The sequence below is a fragment of the Peromyscus eremicus genome, chromosome 8b (assembly GCF_949786415.1).
Source record: "Peromyscus eremicus chromosome 8b, PerEre_H2_v1, whole genome shotgun sequence".
NCBI lineage: Eukaryota > Metazoa > Chordata > Mammalia > Rodentia > Cricetidae > Peromyscus > Peromyscus eremicus.
In genome coordinates this window covers 48,203,797-48,229,769 of record NC_081424.1, presented here as the reverse complement: position 1 = coordinate 48,229,769, position 25,973 = coordinate 48,203,797, and the positions used below count along the sequence as shown (strand labels likewise).

The 25,973-nt window shown below is 46.3% G+C and overlaps 1 protein-coding gene across 1 annotated transcript in view; it reads right to left on the bottom strand.

Moving 5' to 3' along the window:
* Mthfd1l (methylenetetrahydrofolate dehydrogenase (NADP+ dependent) 1 like) overlaps positions 1-25,973 on the bottom strand; it is a 189,338-nt gene that overhangs the window by 20,898 nt on the left and 142,467 nt on the right. The gene's annotated exons all lie outside the window — the stretch shown is intronic.

Sequence of the window (25,973 nt, the reverse complement as noted above, 5' to 3'; positions counted from 1 at the left end):
ACGTGCCTCCTCCTGCTGCCCTCTCCACGACCCTGGTGAATGCCAGCTTCCCATGATGGCACATTGTCAAATAAACATGGCTCAGGCATCTGAGTAATTCTCCGGCATGCTGACACAGATGGATACCATCAATCCATTACAGAAATCAGGCTGGGAAAGTTGGAGTTTCCCAACAGATTACACACACATACACTTTATAGCAGGGACCATTCCCTTAGCACTCCTCCTGTGACGGCTTGGGATGGCGGTGAAGTGGCATCCAGTTTCAACTGACACCACGTCACTTTAACTGTCTTCGCCTCCTCCCATCCCCCACTGGTCATTTTACTCCCCGGAAGGTAATATTCTGTACACCGACAGCAAATCAGATGCCTGGATTAACATTTCATTTCCAAGCATGCCTACTAAGTGTGGCGAGCGTCCATTTCATTCCCTGTCCCATTTTAGAGCGTAGGGAAAGTGACAAAGAACAGCTTTTGGAATTCTCTGAATAAACTGCGATTGGCTGTGGGCTTGCCTGTCACTGCTCGTCTCCCTGCCCTGGAGTTAGTGGGGATTCCAATGGGCAAAGGAACATGGCTGACTCTCGGCTTCAGGAAAGAGTATCGTTAACCCTTTCCGTCTCATTCCCACAGGCACCCGGGGATGCTGGGGCCTTCTGAAGCAGTTTTGCATGGTCGTTTACCGAGACACAACATCACATGAATCTCTCTTTTTGAGTCGGTAGAATGAGGCCTCCAGAACAAATTTGGCTAGCTGCCCGTTTTTACAAATAAAGGTTTATTAGCGCACAGGCGGTCATGGAAGATATACTGTGCAGGACTGTGTGGCTGGGTTTACGCCTTCACAGTGGAGCTGAGCAGTTAGAATGCAGCAGTGTGGGTCCAAGCCTGGTCCATCAAGCTGCTCTTGGACCCTTCACAAGAAACGTTTCCCAATCTGTGTTAAGAGACAGTGTTACAGGCAGAAAGGTTTAAAAACCAAGAGAGTGGAAGAGCTTTGGACAAGTTGGTACGTAGGACCAAGGACAGAGGTTTCGATGAAAGCAACCATGGGCCCTGCTGGGAGAAGGAACACGGGTAGCATTGGGGTTTGGCTTCTCACAGGAAGGGTGCTTCTGAAGATGCCCGTGGCAAGACCAGGGCAGAGCACTGGATAATGACAGACCCGGTTCAAGGTTGGGGAGCGGAAAAAGCAGAGTGAGTGAGAATCTACTGAGGGGAGTCTATGTGTGGCTTTTGCTATAAACCAACACACAAACGTGCTTTGGCCTCCTGAGCCAGCAGTGAGGGCAAGAGGGGAGGGGGTGTGGGAGAGAAAGATGGGGGAGAAGGCAGAGAGGAAGGAACAAAAGAGACAGGTAGGGAGGAAAGGGAAGGAGAAAGAGAGGAAGAGAGAGAGGGAAGAGAGTAGAGGAAAAATGAGGAGAGAGAAGAAAAGAGAGAGGGGGAGGGGAGAAGGATGGAGAGACCTCATTAAAATCGTGTTGGTTTTTTTTTTTTTTTTTTCCTATAACTAGATTTGGGCCACATATGACTGTAGCTGCTTCAGAATAAAGCCAGCTAAAAATCCACGAGGTCGAGGTGGCTGAACTCAGATGAAGTAAACACTGCATTCTATTCCTTTGCCCCGGGACCCGCTTTCCCTGGTCTCCCAGCCTGAATTCCTCATCTTTCACCAAGACCGCCCCAAATTATGATTGATGTGAAGGCTGCAATAAAATGATACCATAGTTTCAGTTCTTTCCAAAAATTTAATGAAATCAGGAAAGCTGGCTCAAGTCCACAGGGTTGGAATCAAAGCTTGAGACCACGACCATTGCTTCAAAGACACGTAGATGAGTTCAAAGGAAATACAGCTGCAGACAAGTATTGATACTGTCTTTACAGAGACCGAGGTCCCTTCCAGTGAATGGACCCTTGTTGACAATGCCAAGTGTGGGCAAAATGGTAATATTCTTGCCAATTTGAGAAAGTTTAAATTTTCTGACTTTTCTATACTGTCTTGGGATATGGGGTTAAGTTAAAATGTTTATGCGATTTTTATCAAGCTTAAGCAATTTCTATTAAGTTAGCTTTTGAAAAATGATTGGGCGATACGCTCTGAACACTTAGAGACTCTTTTGGGATTAGTGGGTGGAAACATGAAAAAGCCAAGAGATTCCAAAAAAAGAGAAGGGAGGTCAGGGAGTGAGCTGAGAAACATATGGATGTTGTAATGAAGCCCTCAGCTCAAGAGGAAGCTGACCCAAAGCAGCCCCTCGGAGCCCTGAGGAAATGCCTCAGGATTCCAAAGATCGGTAGCGTTATGAACCAAGAACAAAACGGTGAAAAACAATACTGGAAAATCCTGAGGTGTTTCCATCTCCATCTCTGATAAGATCTTGGCTCAAGTTCCTTCTGACGGGTCACCAGTCAAAAGGCATCCGTGCCCTATAAAATCACAATGTGGCTTTTCTCCTCCAGTGTGGTCCGGCAGGCATGCATGCCTCTGTTACTACAGCTAGGAGGACCGGAATAAACTTTTCTTTGTCATCCCTTGATTTAATCAAAACACAGGGCTGCTATCAGGTCTGCATTGTAGCTGTTATTTAGGTTTATCCAGAAGTCTCCTCTGCGACAATGGCATCCAATGAGAGTTCTGCTGTCTGGTCAAGGCCGCTCATCTTTTTCATGTTGCTATGCCAAACTTATGCAAGTCTTCTCCGCTCTCCTGGAGAGCCTCACTAGAAGTCATACCCTTTCCAACTCACTGTCAGCGCTTAAGGAAACAACAGCAAACCATAGGGTACATCAGAGTACATTGCCTGGTATCCCCACAGTATCAGCAGGAAGGAAGGAATTAATGGAGATGCCTAGCTGGCAGGCTGCCATCATGTTCCAACTTGGGGTTAAAGAATTAACCATACAGCAATGCCCCGCCACTGGATGGCGGATCGCAGATAAAAAAAAAATGAAGATACATGTTTATGTATGTCACTATCTATCTGCATGTAAGCTTTCTATTTCATTTATTCATTCACTCACTCATTCACTCATTCATTCATTCATTCTACAGTGGTAAAGATTGAATTCAGGGCCTCGTATAACCTGGCAGGCATTTTACCACTGTGTTTTGATTTTTTTTCTTTGAGATGAAATCCTAGGTATTACAAACTAGCCTCAATCCCATCGCATGCCAACCAAGGATGTGCCCACATACGTATAATGCACACACACACACACACACACACTCACACTCAGTGTGGTGGTTTGAAAGAAAATGGCCTTCCAAGAGAGTGGCACTATTAGGAGGTGTGACCTGTTGAAGTAGGTGTGGCCTTGTTGGAGGAAGTGTGTCACTGTGGGGCAGACTTTGAGGTCTCTTTTGCTCATGCTTTCCCTAGGTGTGACACTCAGTCTACTTCCTGTTGCCTGCATATCAACATGTAGCAGCTCCTTCTCCAGCAACCTGTCTGCCTGCATGCCGCCATGCTCCTGGTCCTGATGATAATAGACCAAACCTCTGAAACTGTAATTTTCACCTGCCACCTCATTTCAATGTTTTCCTTTATAAGAGTTTGTCATGGTCATGATGTCTCTTCACAGCAACAGAAACCCTAACCAAGACACTCAATAAATAAATAATTTTTTTTTTTTTAAATTTAAGGGCTTTACTTTCCCAGTACTTTTCTATGTACCAGAGTTTATCCTTGCAAGTGAGGATAACCTTGGACTCCTGACCCTCCTGCGTCTGCCTTCTGAGTGCTTGGATTACATGGGCTGACAGCATACCTCATTTATTTCTAATGTTTCCAGGCTGAGAAGGTGGTATCTACTACTTATAAAAATGACTGACTGTTGCTGGGCACGGTGGCACCTTTAATCCCAGCACTCTGAGGCAGAGGCTGGGAGATCTCTGTGAGTTTGAGGGTAGCCTGGTCTACATAACGAGTTAAAGGACAGCCAGAGCTACATAGTAAGACCCTGCCTCAAAAACAAAACAAAACAGAGCAAAGCCAAACAAAACGAAACAACAAGGAAGGAGGGAGGGAGAGAGAGAGAGAGAGAGAGAGGGAAGGAGGGACAGAGGGAGGGAGATTAAATGTTTACATGTGGTTGGTTTCAGTGATATCACCACTGCTAAGCTGCCCGTGCTCCAATAAATAACATCTTACTCATGCTCATATGAGCCACCTGAATTAAACTGAGTGTAACACACGCGCGTGCACAGTCGCACGCACGCACGCGGAAAAAAAAGACCTGAAAATAGGAGGGAGACAAGGCAGTGAGGGGCTGAGTGGAAGTGGGAGGGGAGGAGAGAGGGTACTGGGGAGTGAAAATGAGCAAAGTACGTTATCTATATCATCTATATCTATATCTGTATGAAGTTGTCAACTATAGAAATCTAAAAACGATGAAATGATTTATGATATTTTTAACTGGCTAAACTAACATCGTTTGATCTCCCAGCAGTCATACTGATAGACTCTTCACACCAAAATGGAGGGCAATGATCTGTCCACACTGCTTCCATGTGCTGAACCACGAGACATGATGAACAATGGTAGGAAGTTTGTGTGCACACAAGAACAAGCTTAGGTTTGAGAGTCTCCTGTCTTAGTCAGGGTTCCTAGTGTTGTGATAACACAGCATAACAGAAACGGACTCAGGCAGGAAAGGGTTTCTTTCTTTTATCTTTTCAATTGTTAAAAATTATTTTAATTTATGTGTGCATCTGTGTGTGCATGTGCACATGTATGGGGTGCCTGCAGAAGCCAAGAGAGGGCTGGACCCCACAGATCTGGAGTTAGAGGCAGTTGTGAGCCACTCAGCCTGGGTTCTGGGATTTGAACTCAGGTCCTCTGCAAGAGCAGCATGTGCTGCTCTTAACTGCTGAACCACCTTTCTGCCTAGAAAGGGTTTATTTCATCCTCCAGGCTATATGTAGTCCATCATCCATGGAAGTCGAACAGGGCAGGGACTTCGAGGCAGGTGCAGAGGCCATGGAGCGGTGCTGCTTACTGGCTTGCTCAGCCTGCTTTTTTTTTTTATAGACCCCAGGATGAGCAGCTCTGAGGGGGTAGGAGGTGTGGCACCATCCACAGTCGAGCTGGTTCCTCCCACATCAAGTGTCAATGAAGAAAACGCACCACAGACCAATCGGGCGGGACCATCCTCTCAGGTTCCCTCTTCCCAGACGACGCTAGCTTGCGTCAAGTTGACATAAAAACTAGCCAGCAGACCTCTGGGTGAGGAAACTTAAGTTATCAGAGAAAGCTAACTTTGCTGGCCAACCCTTTGGAGGAGCCAATGATAAAGAGCTCGTTCCTATGCTTTACTTTTAGCCAAAACATTCGCAAAGACCCTGGGACTTGTGTTTGAAGAAGAAAATTAAGTCTCCCAGAGCAGAATCCATGCAGCACAAAAATGCATCGTGAGAAGACTCGGCTGTACGTTAAGTTACGCTTCAAATGGCTTTTTAAGCTCATACATTCCGGCCATCCCTCCCCCAACTAAACAAACAGTCGTCTTTGCTAGTGGGACATGTTTGATTTAATTTGCAGTCCAGGAACAGCCTGAGATACAGCCGCCACTGCGGGGTTGTCCTGATCTTCTGTGACTATGGCGGCCACTCTAACTGGCACATGCGGATCACCTGCTGGTGGGTTACAGTGATGGCGTCAGGCTGGGCCGACAAACAGGAATATTGATCAGCTTGCTGTGGTGGAGGAGAGGCTTCTCTCCCTGAGACAATGAGTCTTGGCTGAGGTGGGCCACTGGGACAGGCATGGGGCGGGGTGGAGGGGATGGGGGTGTGGAATGGGTGGAGCAGCGTTGAGGAAAAGGGGGACAGAAGCCACTGACCTGCCTAGAGCAGCGGCTGAGACAGGATCAACTGTGGAACTGCTGTGTTATGTGGGCCAATTTGTTCCCTCCTTTTTGTCCAAGTTTGAGTCGAGTTTCTGTCATGTGAAACCACAAGAGAGTTCTGACAAACAGGTTGAGCTTCAGGCCTCACCAGGCGGGAAGTAGCCCCAGCCCAGCCCAGGGCCTTTCAGGGGCTGTCTGGGGGCAGGCCTGCAAGGAAGCAGGATTGAGGTGAGGTAGTCTGGGACAGAGGGCTGTGCTTGAGCTCTACCAGGCCCTTCTTTCAGAAAAGACAGCCTGGGCATCATCATCTGCTCCCTGAAAATAACAGCACAGAACCAGAAAGGGAACAAAGATTTGCTGCCTTGATAAAGAATGAACTATCATTTGTTTTAATATTAATGTTTTTTTTATAGAAATGGTAGTTGATCTTTAACCAATCTTTGCTAAGTTGGAAAAAGAAAACCTATCTCCAAATTGGATATTCCTCAGGAATTTAACAGATGTCACGAAGAGAAAGTTTCAAATTCATCACAGACAAAATGAATTTCTTTGGAAGCAAGCTTCGTTAGCGAAACCAGAGGGCTTCGGGACACAGCTCCTCCACTTGACTATTTTGCCAAGTATTAGCCTCTTTTCATTCTGGGAGTTTCTGGAGACTCTAAAACAGTATTTTTATAGACAAACAACTTGGTTTTGTATTTGGAGAGCCTCTCCCTCTGTGTGAGTTCATCCAGGAGTGGCCTGGTCCCAGTGGAAGAATTATGACAGGGGTCTTTTCAACCTCTGACAGCACGTGCAGGAAAATATGGCCCCCTAAAATGCCTGCCATCTCCTGTCACTATAATGTGCTCTATAAAGTCTGAAAACGACAACAACAAAGTCAAGATAAACACACAAAATAATAATAATAAACCCACCCGACACAATCCAGACCTTTAGTTTTAAAGGTGCATTTTCCAAACGCTTCGTTGACTTCCAATCAGAAAATGTAACGACAGCTGGCACTGCATCCCATCCCCCACTCCATTCTTGACATTTGGATGTTTAATTATTCCATTCGTTACACTGTCTAACTATATTTGCATAAGATTGCAACAGTATCAGATGGAAGCCTTCATGGGTTTGTCAATATTATTTTTGGCTAGCCTCGTGGAAAGGAAACATGTTATGCTAAAGAGGCACAAATTCAAACAGGGAAATAAACAAATCGCCCCTACATCTGCAGAAGCCATATTTGTCGGGGGAAGTTGAAAAGAGAGATGGGCATTTAACAAGATTAATCGTCTCACAAAATATCCAGGCTTTCCCCGATGCTAAGCTGCATGGTATCAATTAATCACGTTTGAAAGCTGAGAGACAAAGGCTGTGTGGACGATGCATGAGGGAGCAGAGGAAGTGGACAAAGGAGTAAAGACCCAAAGGGGGAATTCTCACTTTTTTAAACATATACTTCGAGACTATATGAAAGATCTGAAATTTGTTTTAAAATTTACATTCTAGTATTAAATTTGGTTGGTATATTTTTCATGCTTTCCCTGAGACACTTAGAATAATGCAAAGTGTACCCTATCACCACTAAGGGCGAGATGTGGAAGTAAATTAAAACATGACAATAAACACATAGTGTGAATCCAGTCTCTCTTTCTCTTAAACACACACACACACACACACACACACACACACACACACGCACACGCACACGTGCATACACACATGCACGCATGCACACGCCAGTTTCACAACATTGCCCAGGCCTGTCCTTCAACTCCTGGGCTCCAGTGATCCTCCTGTCTCAGCCTCTGGAGTGGCTGAGATTATAGGTATGCACCACTGCATCTGGATTAGAAGATCACTTTAGGTCCCCATGTTTAACTCCTGAGACCAAAGCCAGAGCCAAATTCCATGTGTTAGGTGAGATGGACATTTCAAAGAACAACTGTCAGACTTTCTAAGCTTTCCATCCAAGGTAAGTCACCTGGAATAACATTTGAACCTAAATAAACAAGCAGTGATCTCCCCTTTCAGACTGTCTCTCCCTCTGTCTCTGTCTCTGTCTCTCTGTGTATGCATGCACGTGGAGATCATAAGTGAAACTTGGGTATCTTTTCTCAGGATGCCATCCACCTTATTTTTTGGGACAGTGTCTCTCGTTGCCTGGAAGTCACCAAATAAACCAGCAAGCTCCAGAGATCTGCCTGTCTGTGCTCTTCAAGGTTGGGATTACAACTGTATGCCATTGACGGGAGGTGGTGGAGCACAACTTTCATCCCAGAGCTTGGGAGGCAGAGGCAGGTAGATCTCTGTGAGTTCAAGGCCAGCCTGTGCTACAGTGTGAATTCCAGGACAGCCAGGGCTGTTGCACAGAAAAACTCTAAAAAGACAAAACAAAGCAGAAGAAAAACAATCCCAAACCAAAACAACAACCCACAAGTGTATGCCATCACACCTGGCTTTTTACGTGGATTCTGGGGATCGAACTCAGGTCCTTGCACTTGCCTAGGAAGCATTGTACTGCTGTGGGATGGTCTATATGTCAAATTACTGATTGGTCAATAAATAAAACACTGATTGGCCAGTGGCTAGGCAGGAAGTATAGGCAGGACTAACAGAGAGGAGAAAAGAAAGAACAGGAAGGCAGAAGGAGTCACTGCCAGCCGCCGCCATGACAAGCAGCATGTGAAGATGCTGGTAAGCCACGAGCCACGTGGCAAGGTATAGATTTATAAAAATGGGTTAATTTAAGCTATAAGAACAGTTAGCAAGAAGCCTGCCATGGCCATACAGTTTGTAAGCAATATAAGTCTCTGTGTTTACTTGGTTGGGTCTGAGCGGCTGTGGGACTGGCAGGTGACAGAGATTTGTCCTGACTGTGGGCAAGGCAGGAAAACTCTAGCTACACTGTACCTACTGAGCTACTTCAGATTTCAAGTTCTACTGTATCCTTCACAGGGCTTAATGCAAAAATTAATATGCTTGGTTGTTTGACCTTTTACTCTGTATTTAAGGGGCTTTCTGCTTTCAAAAAACACACTCCTGATATGCACGTTGGGTTCAACCATGCCTTTCCTGGTCCTAGAATACAAGTAGTTGAGGGCAAAGACTTTGCTTTATCATTCTTTTATTCCTTGCGGTTCACAGTACCTGGAAACACACACACACAAAAATGTTGGCTGGGCACAAGAGTAAAGAAGAGTGATCTTAGTCATCTCTCGTCCTTTGACAACCAGGTTGATTGAACATGAATGGCTGACTTCAAAGGTTGCTTAGAAATTCCTTCCAGGTGGAAGCCTTGATGTGACCAGCTCTATTGTGAAGGTCTGAGGCTCAGGTTCTTTGAAATAGGAAACTGTGCATGCAAGCCACATGGTAGAGCTTAAGCTTGACTTACGTCATCTCCACACAATAGTCTGAAGAAGAGGTACAGGGCTGGACTTCCCTGGGACTTGTTTGGGAGAGACTGTTGCTAGACTCCTGCTAGGGGCTCCTGAGTGCTACAATCAAAGGTGTACTACTGTGCCCAGAATAACCTTGATTTTAATGCCCATGAGATGCTCATGTCTCCAGAACCCTAAGTTGATAACAGATTTCATCATTGAACATTACACCCGATACCAAGTGCCCTGGTGTCTGCACTTGAACTTGTAACACTCCTTCACTCAACATGTTTTTTTTTTATAGAAATACATCGACGTGCAGGACAGGGACAATGTAAGAAGAGGTGGGAGAACACGATCTTCATGGAACTCCCCCTACAAGAATGGTGTCGGGGAGGTGGGTGTGGGCAGGGCTCCTACAATTCCCTAAGTGGGAAGACTAGCTCACTCTGCCCAACCTGTTTTCTTTTTCTTTTTTCTTTTTGGAGCTGAGGATCGAACCCAGGGCCTTGTGCTTGCTAGGCAAGCGCTCTACCACTGAGCTAAATCCCCAGCCCCTCTGTTTTCTTTTTTTTAAACCAAAAATTATGTTTATGCTTAATGTCTGCTTTCCTTTTGAGAGACTGCAATGTGTATGAGGCAGACAGAAGATGCCCACGCGATTAGTCCCAATGAACACCTTGGGGTCTGAGTCTCTAATGAGCTACCTTGATCCATAGCATTTCAGGCGCTGTCACAACTCACTGCTGGGCTCTAGGAGGGGAGGGCTCTGGGGCTCGCCCTGGTTTCTTCTCTACTTCAGCCTGTGGGATGGGTCCTTCTATTTTGTTTTGTCTTCCACCTCTGCAGTAAATCACAGTATGGCTGTATGCTGACTTTATACGTCTTCTTGGGGAACAACTGTATCTGTAAATGATCCCGGGGACCCCCACAAAGAACTACCTTTCCCCTAAAATGGGCCTACTTCTACTACAGCTTTAAGAAAATGGCAACTCCATCATCAGTGGGCATCAGAAGTGAGGACCACTGGAGAATTTTTTTCCTTTTTTCTGATCATTCCACCTTTATAACCTCTTACCCCATCTCCTGCCTCTACCTCACTTAGGCTTTCTGTATCTTTGTCTTTGTAACTCTTACCATCTCTTAACAAGGTCTGTATGCCTCTAACTGCTCCCCTCTCTGCCCTATCCACCTTGCTGCCTGAGTGATCTTTCTAAAATTTGAACATAATCATGATATTGCTCTGCTTAAAATTCTCAGGCTTTGCAGTATAAACCCCAACTCCTGAGCCTGACCCTCAAGTCCATGCCACCCGGGTCAAAGCCTTCCTACCCAGTGTCATAACACATTGTGACTCTCAGCTTGTACGGGATTGCCATATTAAAGGACATTAGCAGGACTGTTTCAGGCCTGGAAGTTTTCTATCTCCTGCCTCTTTGTCCTGTAGCACCTGGTTAAGCTGTTCTTTTTTGTCTATCAGGATCAGGCTTGGGGGACCCCTCTCTCTGCTAGCTGTCCCAGTCCTCAGTGCCATCAACTCTGCAGGCTCCTGGAGCCCCTCAGCCTCACTCCACTGGAGGATCCAGCTCTCAGTCATCTCCACACACAGCTTGTGTCCCTCACTAGCTTGTTCAACCCTTAGGGGCTAGGTTCAGGCCTTTGTGGTTGATTATTTTCTTGCCCCCATACCCAGCATTCCTCCACACAGGCTGAACAAGTGAATCAGAACGCGGGCATCTGTGTGGCTGCAGTGGTATGGGTTCCCCAGGCCGGAATGGCTTAATGAATGGTCCCTGTGTGTCTGAGGACTGGGTACTTAAAGGAAGAGGGCTAGTCATTTCTAGTGGGAGAACTCTAGCCCCTGGACTTTTGGACCACCACAAAATTTCCAGAGCTTCCTCTGGGGTGTGCATCTCATGCCAAGGAGACACACCGAAGCTCCACTATCTAAAGCATCTGTTGAGTTGTTCCTCTGCCATTTCCCATGAATCCAATGCTGCCTCACCTCCGAGGTCTCCCTGCTGCCTGTGGCCTGCTTTGCCCTTTGCTGAATTCCTATGTCCTTCCTTGAGCAACTCCAGTACCTTCCTTCCAATACAGGAAAGGCTTCAGTGTGGAACTCAATCACAGCCAAAAGTCCATTGAAAGCATTGACTCCCCAGCGCATTACACAATATCCTGAGGAAGAGGTCCTCCTCACTGTGCCGAAGGGGAGCTGGGCATGCTCTCAGGAGCTGTGCACAGCTGCCTCCGGTGAAGCCTATAGTGTGTAGCATCAGGCACGCTGTAGAAAGTGCTCTGGGACATGCCAATCACCAGGTGGCCCGGGTAGCAACAGTACCCCACTCCCAAGAATTTTCAGTAGTGAAACTATTCAACAAAACCGGAAGAGCAGAGATTCAACTCTGGCACCTTCATCCTCAAGAGGGCGTCATTTCTCATTAAAAGCAAAAGCAAGACCCCAACGCCCACCAACTTTTATATTTTGATCTTTGAATAATGCCAATTACATGTAGTTCAGAATTACAGAAGCCTTAAACGGAAGATGGGCGGGAGGACATCAGTGTACCCTGGGATGAGACATGAGCTCTACAGAGGTGGATACTAAACCCAGGTATCCCACTGCTCCGAGTCTCTTGTCAGTGTGCTTACCACTAGAGAAAAGAATTATTTGGGTGGAAAAATATACAGAAGGAGAGAGAGAGAGAGAAGAGAGAGAGAGAGAGAGAGAGAGAGAGAGAGAGAGAGAGAGAGAGAGAGAGAGAGAAATTCCCTGGGAGACCTGTAGGAATTTACTGAACTGTTGCAGGCCAAGATATCCAAAGCGGGGAACCAGGGCCTCACAGGTGTGGCAAAGAGGTGGGGAGTTAGGGATGTGGGGTTAAGGGCATGCCAGAGTCACGTCTCTCCCTTCTCACAATGGTAAATTATATGTGCATCCCCAAAATGGTTATTTTCATGATATCTTGTGGGGTCAATGGGACTCTGTAGGCTCATTATCATCCAGCATGCAGAAAGACGTGCAAGTGTGTAATGGAAATAATGATTTCGGTTGGCTGTCACTGGCAGGGCACTCCTAAAGCAAAATGAATCACGTTTCAGTGATATATACCCAAAGCTTCTGGAAGGCCAGAAGTGCAGGCGGTTTAAGACACAGGTCATTGGCGCCCTCACTGGCTGCTCTGTTCCCCACTCTGGCACCACCCATGCTGGTTCCTGCCATGATCCTTCCCTACTCTTTCTCTTTGGCAGCAAAACGCTATTTATTTTATTCAGTCAATGTGGGAGATTGGCTAGGCCTGCTCTTACTACATATGGAAATGAAGTGAGAGAAGAGGTTTGACCTCAATCCATCATGAATATGCCACAGGCTGGGCCTGACACCCAGAGAAATTAACGTTCTGCATTCCAGCTGTCCTCATAGGTGGGATGGTTCCCTGACTGGTTTTAATTGGTGGAGAGAGAAGGCAGGATGGAGTGCCATCTTCCTTCGTACGTGTGGATGTTTTTCTTGGTCAGGAGAATCTCCGTCTCTTGGTGTAGAAGCATTTGGAAGCAGTACCACCATTTATTTTTCACCCCTTCATTTTCTAGATGCCAATCCCGGACAGGGGAGGTTTTCAACCAGGAGCCCGAGGAAGCTTCTCTTTGTGATGAAATTTATTTCTGTGAGCATCTGTGGTGTGGTGTGGTGTGGTGTGTGTGTGTGTGTGTGTGTGTGTGTGTGTGTGTGTGTGTGTGCAGCTAGAGGATGATGCTGGGTGTCTTTCTTAGTTGCTGGCCACCTTATTTTGAGACACAGTCTCTCACTGAATCTGGAGCTCAACGATTTGGTGATTTGGTGATTTGGTGAGGCTGGCTGGATCTGCTTTCCCAGTACTGGGATTACAGGTGAGTGCTGCCAAGCTTGGCTTAGTATGTGAATTCTGCAGATTTGAACTCGGGTCCTCATGCTTGAGTGGCAAGTAGTTTATTGACTGAGCTATCTCCCCAGACCCCTAAAGACATTTTGACTTTGTTCAAGCAACTGTTGTTTCTTTTACATCTGTGCATTCCCCCTCCCCTCTGTATGTGTACACATAAATGTTCCTTGGCACCTACGTGGAGGCAAAGGACAACCCTCAGGAGTCAGTTGTCTCCTACGGAGGATTCCAGGAACCAAAGTCGGGTTTGGGGGCTTGTGTGGCAAGGGTTTTTACCTGCTGAGCCAACTTGATGGACCACTTCACTAAGTTTTTATGGAAATATTGGACACTGGCACAAAGGTGGCCATCATCTGCCCACATAATGGTATTACTTTTAAAGTGGTTATTTTGAAGTTACCTTTTCTAACAAACTGGTTAGCAGAAGCAAAGTTTAATTCTACTAACTCACAGAAAAGAGGACCATATGGCCAGAGTGAAAAATGGGAACACTTTTTTTTAAGAAGCGAGGTAGAGGATAGATCCTGACCTGCCACTTCCCATCTATGGCTGCCCTCTGTGCTTTCAGAACAGGGACAGAGATGTGACTTCTCTGCAAGGATGTTGGGAGCAGAAAAAGAGTCAACATACACAGACTGCTCTTAGCATTGCCCACACTTACAAGTGCTCAATAGACACTAGCTCTGACTACAGTGTTGATTTATTATAATTGATTTAAGTATCCCTCCATTTCTTTCCTTTCCTATGCCTTTTTCCTGGATGTCCAGAAAGGCAAATGCTCTACCACTGAGCTACGCTTCTGTACATTCATTACACTATTATTATTATTATTAAATTAAAGACAGTCTCAATGTGTAGCTCTGGCTAGCATGGAATTTGCTATGTAGACCAGGCTAGTCACTGCCTCTGAGTGCTGGGATTACAGGTGTGCACCACCACACCTGGCCATCTGTATGCATTCTTATATAGTTGAGAGTATATGCCATGAAATCTCACTCCTAGCTCCTTACACACAAGCTAGTTTTCTAAGTCGTAACACGTTTTAGATATGGAATCATAGCATATACTTCAAGACAATCATTCTGAATAGAAACTATCTAAAAAAGTTATAGTTATGGAAAAAGGTTCTTTTGGAGCCAGAAATATATCAGCCCAGGGGCTCAATAAAGATACATGGAAGCTGGCAGGATGGCTCGGTGCTTCTTCACAAGCCTGATGACCTGAATTCAGACCCCAGAACCCAAGGCAGAAGGAGAGAACGGGATCCCTAAAGTTGTCCTCTGACTTCCACTTGTGTGCCGTGGTAACGTGTACCCCACCCACCACCAACACACACTAATAATAAATAAAGATACAGAAATAAGAAAGAAAACCCCAATGGGAGACCTTAGGATTCACTGAACTGCAGCAGGCAGATTCTTTGCTCCGAGAGAGACAGTTTGGGGAGCCTAGGCTGCATATTGATGACGGGGTGGGGGTGGGGCTGTCTGTTGCAGCTCGCTGCAGTGGACTTGCACTTCTCATGAACTGTACCACCACTCCATCACTGTCCTCAGCTTGGGTCTGTGATCTCAGAAGTTCAGCGGGAGGATTTATGGGCATATTTTACAAAAAGTGCTGTAGACATCCTCCACCGTGGTTGTGATGCGCCATTACTGCCTAAGTAAAGGAAGAATTCTGCCTGAAGTTCCGAGCGGTAAAGTTACTTTTATTATCCTTCACAGAACCAACCGTCTCTTCTTTTTCTAGCAACAGAGTCCTAGTAATGGATTTTTCTCTTGAAATCCTTCCTACCTTAAAGACACAAGCTTCCCGCTCATACCTCAAAAGAAAACCAGGACGTTCTATAGAAGCCGAAAGGGATCCCCTTGGTTGGGTGGGGTGCAGTTTCTCTTCTCTCTTCTCGTCAAAATGTTTCCACCCTCAAACAGAAGCGTCCTCCACTCCTTATGACAAACATCAAAATTAAAACAAACTCCAGCTGTCAAACAACTTTGTTTGGGAAAAAAATATAGTTATGATGATATGATGAGATAACACTAAATAGTAAGTACTTACAGCTACCAGTGTGATGACTTTTATTTGGGAGAGAATACCAATGACGTCATGGGCTTGGGAGCTACCCGGACCAATGCAGAAGACAGAAGTGGATGAGTCCTTGCAGGAGATCTACTATAAATCAAGCTGAAACTAGAACTTACCCCCCTTTTTTGAGATGGGAGTCTCACTATGAACATCAGGTTGGCCTTGAGACCCTTCTGCCTTAGCCTCTCTTATGGTGGGATGACGGGCAAATGCCACCATGCCTGGTAAAACTTGTCTCTCGAGATAAGCACAATGTGGGAGAAACGTGCACTTCTCTTGTAAACACAGGCACAGAAGAAATGTTCTCACCTCTCATTTTGACTTTATAGTTTTCATGTTCTCTCATCACCCCGTGGAATTTGTATAACCAGATAACAGGCAGAAAGTAGAGGTGACGAGAAACCAGGTTAGTGGTTCCCAGTGGCCTCACAATAAAATACCCTGTGTCATTGCAAGTTAGCTGAGAACGGAGAATTACAGTGTATCAAAATATCTGTACAAAGAAGACAAGCTAGAAGGGCCTCAGGGCAGAAGAGATTTCCTCTTGATGGACAACTCTACTCATTGGTGTTAATAGTTTGAGACAACTTCAGAAGCTTGTGATCCATAGTCAATCAGCGGTTCTGAGTTAGAATCCCCAGCACACCTGTAAAAAGCCAGACATGGCTGCCGTGCCTGGAACCCTAGCAGTGGTTTGTGTGTGTGAGAGATGGGTAGGTTTGAGAGTTTGCTGGCCCGTCAACTTCACCAGAAACAACTTCCCAGCCAGTGAGAGAACCTGTCTCAAGGAAGAAAGGTAGAGAGAGATAAGAAAGAGCCTCCACTGATGTGCTGTTCTGGTCTAAGCATGTGTACCTGCATACTCACGTGTACACACACACACACACACACACACACACACACACACACACACACCACAGAAGACTACTACAACGATAGTGAAAAAGTCTAAAATAACAAATGCAATACATTGCCACAAAATATATACAAAAAGCTATAATGCTCAGAGTTCTATTTTGATGGGTGAGGTACAGTATGAATTATAGGCATCCCGTGGTATCTGCAGGGGACTGCTTCCAGGAACCTCATGTGCAGTGTCCCTATACCAAAATGCAGAGATGCTTAAGTCCCGTCTAGAAAATGCTGCTGTGTTTACAGATGACACAGATGATCTTCCCCCACACTTCACGAATTTCTAAATTACTTAACAATATCTAAAGCCGTGGAAAAGCTGTCTAGATGGCTGTCATCCTATACTGTGTAGGGAAGGACAAGAGCAAATGTCTGTGCACGTTCAGTATAAATACTAAACAAACACACAGGAGAAAACCCCGAGTATTTCCCACCCATGGTTACGTGGAAGCTTATGCACATTGGTGGCTATCCTCAGTTCTATTCAAGAGGGCTCCTAAAACCCATGGAATTTCCGGTGTGACAGGAGCATTTTTCATTATTTATAACGTTCATAATGAGGTCCTTCGGTCAACACCTGCGTTCATGCTAATGAGGTGACTATGTTGGGGCTCGTAGGGAAACCAGAGGAAGGGCCTGGTCACAAGGAAAATCAAATGCTCTGGGACCAACTCTCCATAACAAAATTCACAATTCTTTCCTTTTGTAAGAGGCCCAAGACATCCCCTCTTTCTAATTAAAACTCAGATACCAAAGAGCACTGTCTAAGAGTCCTGATGCACATGCACCTTGTTAATCATTGTTTTCAATTAAAAGTTTTCAGGAAGCCTTATCAAACTCATACTGGCTGAAACCAGGTCTCCCCTTTACCGGTTCGGTAAAAAGTGCCCAATGGGCAACTTTTTGATGCCAGAGAGCAAACTTCTGCAGGAGCACACGCTAATGTGCCATTCAGAGCCGAGAGTGTGAGTGCGGACAACTGTTTACTCCATGTTGATGCAGCGTGCTCTTTTTTTTTTTTTTTTTTTTTTTTTTGTTTGAGACAGTGTCTTTCTGTGTAGCACTGGCTCTCCTGGAACTCACTCTGTAGACCAGCCTAGCCTCGAACTCAGGGATCGCCCACCTCTGCCTCCCAAATGCCGGGATTAAAGGCATGTGCCACCACCACCTGGTGACACTCAGATTCTTAATGTCGTAAATATTTCTAAACCCTACCGGAGAGGAGGCAGATTGGGGTCAAAGGGCCCTCATCTCCAACTTTCTCTTTACCTACAATTGTTCTACCAGAGATTGACTTTCTGAATGGTGGGCAGACGTGAGTCCACTTGGGTAACTTTTCGAAATGAGAGGACTGTGAGGCTGGGGCAGAGGTCAGCACTAGAAAGGAGGAGAACAAGGATCGGAACCTTCAGTCACACCCACCCATCAATCTCCAGGAAAGGTGGGGTGGGGATTGATCTCTATAAAAGCTCTAGAATAAACTCACAAGACCTTGAGCATAGCAAACTGAATACCGTGGGGACAGACGCTCCAGCAGCCGGGGGCCCTTCCAGATGGGACCTGATTTATCTCCTTCACAGTAACCAGAACAAAGCAGTTATGCATGGCCCTTAGTTCTGAATCATTCCAGCAGATGAAGTGAGGCCGAGAAGAGGGTAGTAGGGACCACAGTTTTTAGCCAGCCAGCCAGTTATTCAGAAGGATGGGTAGCCCAGTCTTGTGTAACTGAGCCTCAACCTATGGCATCTAACGCCACCTATAGGTAGATCATGTCAAAAAGGAGTTAAAGGATTGAGTTATACTTGGCGGCCCTTGGTTTTGAACTGGTCACGAACATTCTTATAGCTTTTCTCAGAGCTTATTTGGAAACAGGCGGATGGCATACTTCATTGTTTCTTCCTCTATGCTGGGATATTTGATATGTAAATCCACATCTGGAGCTTATCAGTGAGGCTGATGTATTTGGACCTTGTTTTATGATCAACACTTAGTTGGATGAGGACCACCAGGACACTGATTCTAAAGTCTAGAGTGCAGAAAGGATTTGTGAGCCCCCGAGCCTGTAATACACCTTAAAAAGACTGTTCTAGACTGTTCTGAGCCCAAGACTGTGGTGCTAGTGGGTTCATCACGGCAGAAGGCTCCTAAAGGCCCCCTGGTCCTCTGTGAAGAACTGGGTACTCAGCTGGCCACCAAGTTACTGTTCTACATGGAGTGTCCAATTGCAGGAAGGTGTATAGAGCGGAAAGTGTGAGTTTTACTTGAGAGAACAGGGCTTGAAGGAACAGGAGACGCTAGGTAAGGTGACCTGGTAGACTAAGAGGCCACCCAAAGGAAGTACATGGGACATGCTTTAGCTGGGTGGAGCTGGGGGCATGAATGACACGTACTTGATGGAGAAATGGAATGTTCAGAGGAGAGCAAGTATATTCTCATGGCACCCCCACCCCCACCCCATTCTGGGAAAGGCTTGGGGAGCTGCAGTACCTTCGTATTTAGGGGAGAAACAGATACATTTGGAAAATGGAATATGACTCTTGGAGGGTACAAACAGACATGGGTACTGTCTCCCCACAACTGATTCTTGGGGATGGAGTGTCCAGTCTCAATTGGAGACTGACATTCATGATGGGTTCAGCATCTTATACTCTCAGCCTTCTAGTACCTTCACTACAAATGGCCATGGGGAGCATGCTTAATGTGGATGTCTGGTAAATTCTTACAAGGGGCTAGTGAGGAGGTTACGAATTTATTCTGTATCTTCTATAGGTCTGAAAAAAAAATACCTTCACTGATCATCTCAACTGACACAAACTATTTTCCCAAACCTATCTATACTTGTTCCTTGATTTTCTAACACTGAGTCGAGACAGACCAAACGAAATGCTCTGCATTTTCCGAGACACTCAGAGGAGGCAGCGATACCGATTCCCTCAAGAGCAATTTATCACATTTCCATTCAACCTAATATTCATGGCTGGATACCTTAATAGACACATACTCAGTTGAGCTTGTAAACTGCCGTGACTTCCAGAATCTACCAGCTAAATTTCTCCACACGCTGCAACTCCAATTTTAAAGGATGATGTTTTCCTTAAAAGTTTTTCTTTTCTTCTCACTCTCTCCTCCTGCTAAGCCCTTAAACAGACTCTGAGGGTGGCCTGCTATTATTTTTTGCAACACTGGCATTTTGGTTTTAATTTGATTTCATTTGCACAAATTGCCTCCCTGCTTTAGATTATATGCTTCTTGGCAAAGCCTGTGGGTACGGAAGTGTAACGGATATGATAAAGAGGCACAGATTATGACAAACTCTGGAAACGTAAGATGACTTGATGGGCGTCTTTTAGAAGCCCTCATGAGCTAGGATGTATTTTTGCTAACATTCCTATGCTAGGAATCCACACCAAAACCCTAGGGAAAGAAAACAAGGAGGCTATACGTGGAGGTTGGGGGGTGGGGGGGTCAGATTGCATCAGTCACCAGAGAAAACAATAGATTGATCTGCTGATTGTAGTCTAAGAGCTACATAGGCAGAAAGGAATGGAACGATGGTCAACTCCAGTCTGGGATTGTAGTTCAGTGGTAGAAAGCTGGGCGACGAGCATGCGCAAGGCCCTGGATTCCATCCAGCCCAGAAGGATGACATCGCAACTTAGCGGCAGGAATCACCTCCCTTCTCCTGTCTTCCTTTCCCTCTCTTTCTTTCCCACCCTGTCCAGGTTGGCTTGAACTCCTGATCCTATTGTCCCCCTCCACCCCACAAGTGCTGGAATGTGCCACCACGCACAGCTAACAAGGGGGGCATTTCTACCAGCATTAATTTCCCTGGTGGAGCTGCTTTCGTAAAGTAACTTTGCATCTAGGCAAAGTGGAATTTGGCTTCCAGTTAGGAAGGAAAAGAATCGAAGAAACAAACGATGGGACCCTAGATGACCTTTGAGAGCAGAAAGACACCATCGCCATGAGTCACAAAGCTTTCTCCTCTTGTCAGTCAATAGCTTTTGGAAACTGAGGACACCAGTCACCTTCCTCTTGGACACATGATGCTGAAAGTACAGGAAGGTCTCCTTTGCTTCTGGCCAGACACACGTGTGACCTCCGTGGAAGAGGGTGTGCTGCCAAGCGGGCGGAGAACACCCAGCCAGGACACCACGTCAAGAGGAAGCAGCTGATGCATGGGCCATGTCTGAGGGAAAGCAGGAAATTCCGATGTGGAGATAGGGAAGACGGGGAAGGGAAATCACACGGGGTAGGGAAGAGGAGGGAACCGCCAAGAACTCAGCCCCGGGTTAGAGGTCACAGGGGTCAAGCCAGGGCCACTAGAGTGAGGAAGGTGTTTTTGCGGGAACTTTTGTGAAACAGGCTGGAAGTTTCTCCATTGATCTATGAGGCACGAGAGTAGGAGAGCAGGTGATTTTGTAGGAAGCACATTGCCCTGAGCTCCCAGTGGACAACCCGGGTTGGTAGAGTGAACTCTTCACTTGGTGACTGCTTGTACGTCTCACTTAAAGCACAGCTCGGGGAGTGTTTAATTTTCTCACTGTGTAAATGGATGTAAATCTCGGGAAAATGCCCTAAGCCATACCTCTGAATAAAACCTACAAGGTCTGAATGGATTCACCTTCAACACCCAGTGGAGTTTAGCAAGTGCTTAGCTAACAGTGCATTCGGAGGGAGAGGGGGAAACGCACCCCAGCAAGCTGAAAGGAATCATCGCTGACCTGAATCAGACCCAGCAGGCAGCGCCACACTCAGTACATACTTAGAGAACCAGGGGGGAAAACCAAGTGAGTTCAACCGAACGTGAGAAAGAACAAACCGGCAATGCCTCCGGAGGGTGGGGCCCCAGCTTGCTCTTTCACCCCACCCTCCCACCCCATATGCTCCACCCAGCATCAGTTGGGCATGACGTCACTGATTCCTCCCCATGGGCTCCAGCAGCTTCCTGCTTTCTGGAGGCTGGCTGAGGCAATGACATCAGGGGGCCATAGCTGATCGTCTAGTCCCTTTCTACAAGGAAAATAAAATAATAAAAAGAAAGGTGTGTGCATGCACGCAGAATCCTCTTTTCACCCTCTTTGACAGGGCATGGGGCCCAAAGGGAAAGGACTAGGAGAAAAAGCAGGAAGGAACCACACGGTCAGCCACAATGTCAGAATGGTGTCACACTCGCTGTCCCTGACACAGTGTACATCTTCCTCACGAATCTGGGAGACAGACCCCAGTGTATTTATATTTCTTTATCGTTCAGTAGCTACCCTGGCCCTTAGAAATGCCCTCTTCGGTGCTGACTCCCATAGAAATACCACCAGGAGACCTAACCTTGCCTAGATGAACTGTAAGATTGTTTAAGCCCAAGATTCCAGTCAAGACTGTCAACAAAAAGCAGCCTGCACGGCATCAAATTAAACCCCACAGTGGTTTAATCTGGGCACAGTAACTCACGCATACAATTCCAGCGTTTAGGAGGCCAAGGCAGAAGAATCGTGAGTTCAAGGCTAGCCTAGGCCATGTAGTGAGCCCTATTAACCCCACTCAGCAAAGCCTCCCTAAACCCCTAAGGAAGAACTCACACTGTGAATTCTTTCAGAGCCTTTTGCTCACAGCCTCAATGCTATGATATCAAAGGAAAACAATCACAGAAAAAGCTAACTTCAAATGGACATCTGCTAAGAATTCAAGCTTGGTTGGATACCTCTCCATGCTGTTATGAAAATGTGTCTCCGCTTAAAAAAGTTCTTTGAAAAGAAAGGAGTCCTTCACCCCTTCTCTACCCCCGATACAGAATGTAAGGGGGGGGGGCGGACTAATTAACAGGGAGAAACCTCTTATATGTTTTTTGAACGAACACTGGACGGATCCAGACACACCACCCTCAGAACATGTGTCTCTTAGGGCCACCCTACCTTGTTCCCCTTGCTCAAACACAGCAGGATACCTGCAGAACACCACCCAGCAGCCCAAACAGGCAAGCTAGAGACACGGGGTCAGATCCCACACGCTAGGATAAGCTCTGACTCTCCTGAAAGTGTCTGGCCCAAGTTAAATATTGTTCTAAGTGCTTATGGTTTATCATTTCCCCATTTATTGCATTTTTTTATGTTATAAAAGTGATAGATGCTGCCTCATGCTAAGGGTTTGGTGTTGACTTTCCGGTCCTTCCTATAAGGAATTTATTTTCCAACATTACTTCACACATGCGGCTTACATAGTACTATTTTCATGCCAGGTGATTAAACAGGCTTTATAAGTTAAAAATGAAAGACTGTACCCAGCCATGTGATAGGACAAAGAACACTGTTAATTTTTTTCTTTGGCATGAGATTATTTTCTGAGAAGTTGTATAGGCTATTGGATTTATTGGCTATTATAAACCACTAGCTCTGAGGAAGAGTAGTTTATAAGACACAAGTTTGGGAAAATCAAAATTCAGAATCTTCTCTTCCTTCCCACCATGAAAGCATGCATTTGGCAAATTATTTTTTAAAAATAGTTAATTTAACTTTGTTTTATGTGCATTGGTGTGAAGATATTAGATCCCCTGGAACTGGAGTTACAGACAGTTATGAGCTACCATGTGGGTGTTGAGGACTGAACCTGGGTCTTCTAGAACAATAGCCAGTGCTCTTAACTGCTGAGCCATTTCTCCAGTCTGGCGAATTATTTCTTAGAGAAAGAAGTACTGAGTGGTGGAGCTGTACTGGTTGACAATCTTATATTATCTTATAATTTTCAATATGTTGGCAAGAATACGTATGCATGACTTCATCCCAAAGAAACAAAAACACATAGAAATGTGTTCTTTAAATTCTTTCATATTAATTAATTTTGTGTATGGGTGTGTGCATGCATGTGTGGATCTCTGAGGACAACTTCTAGGAGTAGGTTTTCTCCTACCTTACAGGTCCCTGGGATTTGAACTCAAGCCTTGGCAACAAGCTTCTTTATCCACTGAGCAATCTTGCCAGCCCAGGATGCATTCTTACATAGGAACAAAGGAAGTTACTAGAGAAAGAATTAATCAGCTACCTTAACATGTACAGAAACCACTACAGCAAAGTCTACTGCTGCTCGAGAGCCAAGCAGTTTCTGTGGAAAAGCCTGGGGAGGTGGAATGGGCTAGAGACGCTTCCACATTGGGTCATGCATTGACTGTCACTAACTGACTGTGTTAATGAAAGCAATGGCTGAACAGAATGTGATGTGACAGTTCTGTCATAGAAATACACCGGACAGCTAGGTAAAAAAGGGAAGTATAGGTAAGTATTTAGCAGCTAAAATATGGAAGGGACAAAGTAAACACCCTCTAGCATTTCTCTGCACCAGTCAGGCTGACCACAGTATTATTCAAGGCTCGACTGGTTTGTGCAGGGATTCTTTGCTTTCAAGCATCAGTACGTAGTAGCAAAGGTGTGAAGGACTGTCTGTCTCCCTTCAGGACATCCCAAGAGGGGACCTTTGCTCCAAAGCCCACAGCACTCTGTCCATGTTGGCTTGATTTAGGAGAGTCTATGCACCAGAGGCCCAGAGGGGAGGTCTGCGGTCCGGTTCCTCTCCATGAAGTTCACGGCCATGCACGCTGGAGGTACTTATCAATGATGTGCTGAATAAGTGAATGAATGCATAAATAAATGCTACCGAGGAACCTTTCTGATTGTGAGGCCTGGAGGGGGGGGGGAACGGTTTTGCATCTCAGATGCACGATAACAACGGCATGTGGAATGACTAAGCATAACATTGATTCACTCTGCTAGAATTTCCCCACCTGCAGGAGCCAGTCCTCACTCCACCCCCACCCCCGTGCTCCATTCCTTCCCCGTAGTCACCCCACCAGGAAGTGACCACACTGTCTCTCTCCAAGGGGTGATGAATGTTAGAAGCATCCCGGCAGCCTGTGGTAGGGCCCAGAGTGGGGTCAGAGAAAGTAAATTGCAGCCTTATTAGGAGATCCTGGCCTCCTGGGGGCATTTGCCCGGTTTGCACACAGCTTCCTGTGCGGTCACGGAAAGCAGCCCTCTCGCTGCCTCCAAGTGACAGTGTTCTGCCTTCCAGGACCCCCTTTACTCAGGCTCCACTTCCTTCCTGATTCCTCAGGCCTGATTGTTTCAGGATTGAGGTACACACGGACACTCCCTGTCCCTGAGAGTGGCCACCGGAGGAACTTCTGAGCCCTGTGAGGTGAGATAAGGGCACAGACGGTTCCCTCCAGGAAACCCCCTGAGCTTCCACTGCTCCAGGGCTACTCCACGCGTTCATTTACTAAGTAGTCAGGAGTCAAAGGGCCAGGCCGGGAACAGGCTGGGAGTGGAAGAGTTCTCTCTGATTTTCCAGAACAGCTTTGGTCTTAGCCTGGCCATGGAGGTGGAGGGGAGTGGGAAGATTGGCCCACAGAACCATCTCCCTGGCTGCTTCTGTGTTTCTAAGTGGGGTACAGATTTATTTCCTATGTCCTGACAACCCTTCAAAATGATCGGATACCAGACTCAACCCTGTCCCCGTGAATCTACCCCTTTCCTGGGATCTCTCTCTCTCTCTCTCTCTCTCTCTCTCTCTCTCTCCCCTTCTCTCTCTCTCTCCCCTTCCCTCCTCCCTCCCCCCCTTTCCCTCTGTTACAAAAGACAAGGTCTCACTAGGTAGATCTGGAACTCACTATGTAGACTAGACTGGTCTCGAACTCCTAGAGATCTGTCTGCCTCTGTCTCCCCAATACTGGGATTAAAGGCAGGCGCCACTGCCCCCCCCCCCCCCCCCCCCGTTCCTTACTTAACAATAGTGGGACTACCCAAAGCTGCCCAGTTAAGATGCTTGAATGTGAAATGTCTTCTGGAGGTTCATGTGTTTGAACACTGGCTCCCATGTGAAGGAGCCGTTGGAAAGGCTGCGGGCGGTGAAGCCTCACTGGACGAAATGGGTCCCTAGAGGGGCAGGACTCGAGATTTTAAAGCCCGGCCCCTCTTCTCTGTGATCAGCTGTCTTTCCTCCATGATGAACTGTACGCGTTCCCTCTTAATCCATGAGCCCAAATAATGAGGATGGTCCCCATCCTTCCTCCCTTCACTCGCTTTTGTTACGCGAAGAGAAGGGCAGGACAACCAGCCCTGTCGCCATCTCCCATGGTTTGGGTTTGCTTCCAGGGAGCCATCTTTACGACATGGCTTGGGTTTGCTTCCTCCATTGACGTGTTTCTGCAGCTGCAGAGCTGACTCGAACCACCTCTGGTGTCACTGACCTCACGCATCCTCGGGGCTGGTTCTTTCTCCCTTACACTCTCTCCGCAAGGTGCTGGCTTGCAGCTCGTCTCCTAAAAAGCGCATTCTAAGCCAACCCTACCCTTCAGTGGCGCTCTAGGACAGACTGAGTGAAAGACAAACCCCTAAGATCGCATTCAAGATGACCACCAAGGCCCTGTACTACCTGACATCTCCAGTCACACTAAACTACCTGGGTAGGGACACCATGTTCTTTTGTGCCTTTGAGGTGACATTCTCTGTGTCTTCAATCCTGAGGTCACATCCTTTAGGAAGAACTCTTCCATCTCCTCTTCCCCTCCCATTCCGTGGTAGAACCAGCTGGTGCGTCCTCGGCTACATTTCTGTGCTGGCCAAGGCAGCATATTCTAGACGCTTGCTTCTATGTTGGCCATTCCTCTGTTGCTCACACTTGCTTTTCTCAGAATCTCTGTACCTCAAGTGCATAAGGAATTAAAAAATTGTGCTCAGAAAATTCTGCCCAACATCAAATGAAATGGTTACATATCGGGGAAAGAATTCTTTGTCATTTCACTCCTTGTTTGCATTATAGAGCCTTAATATAAAAATTATTAT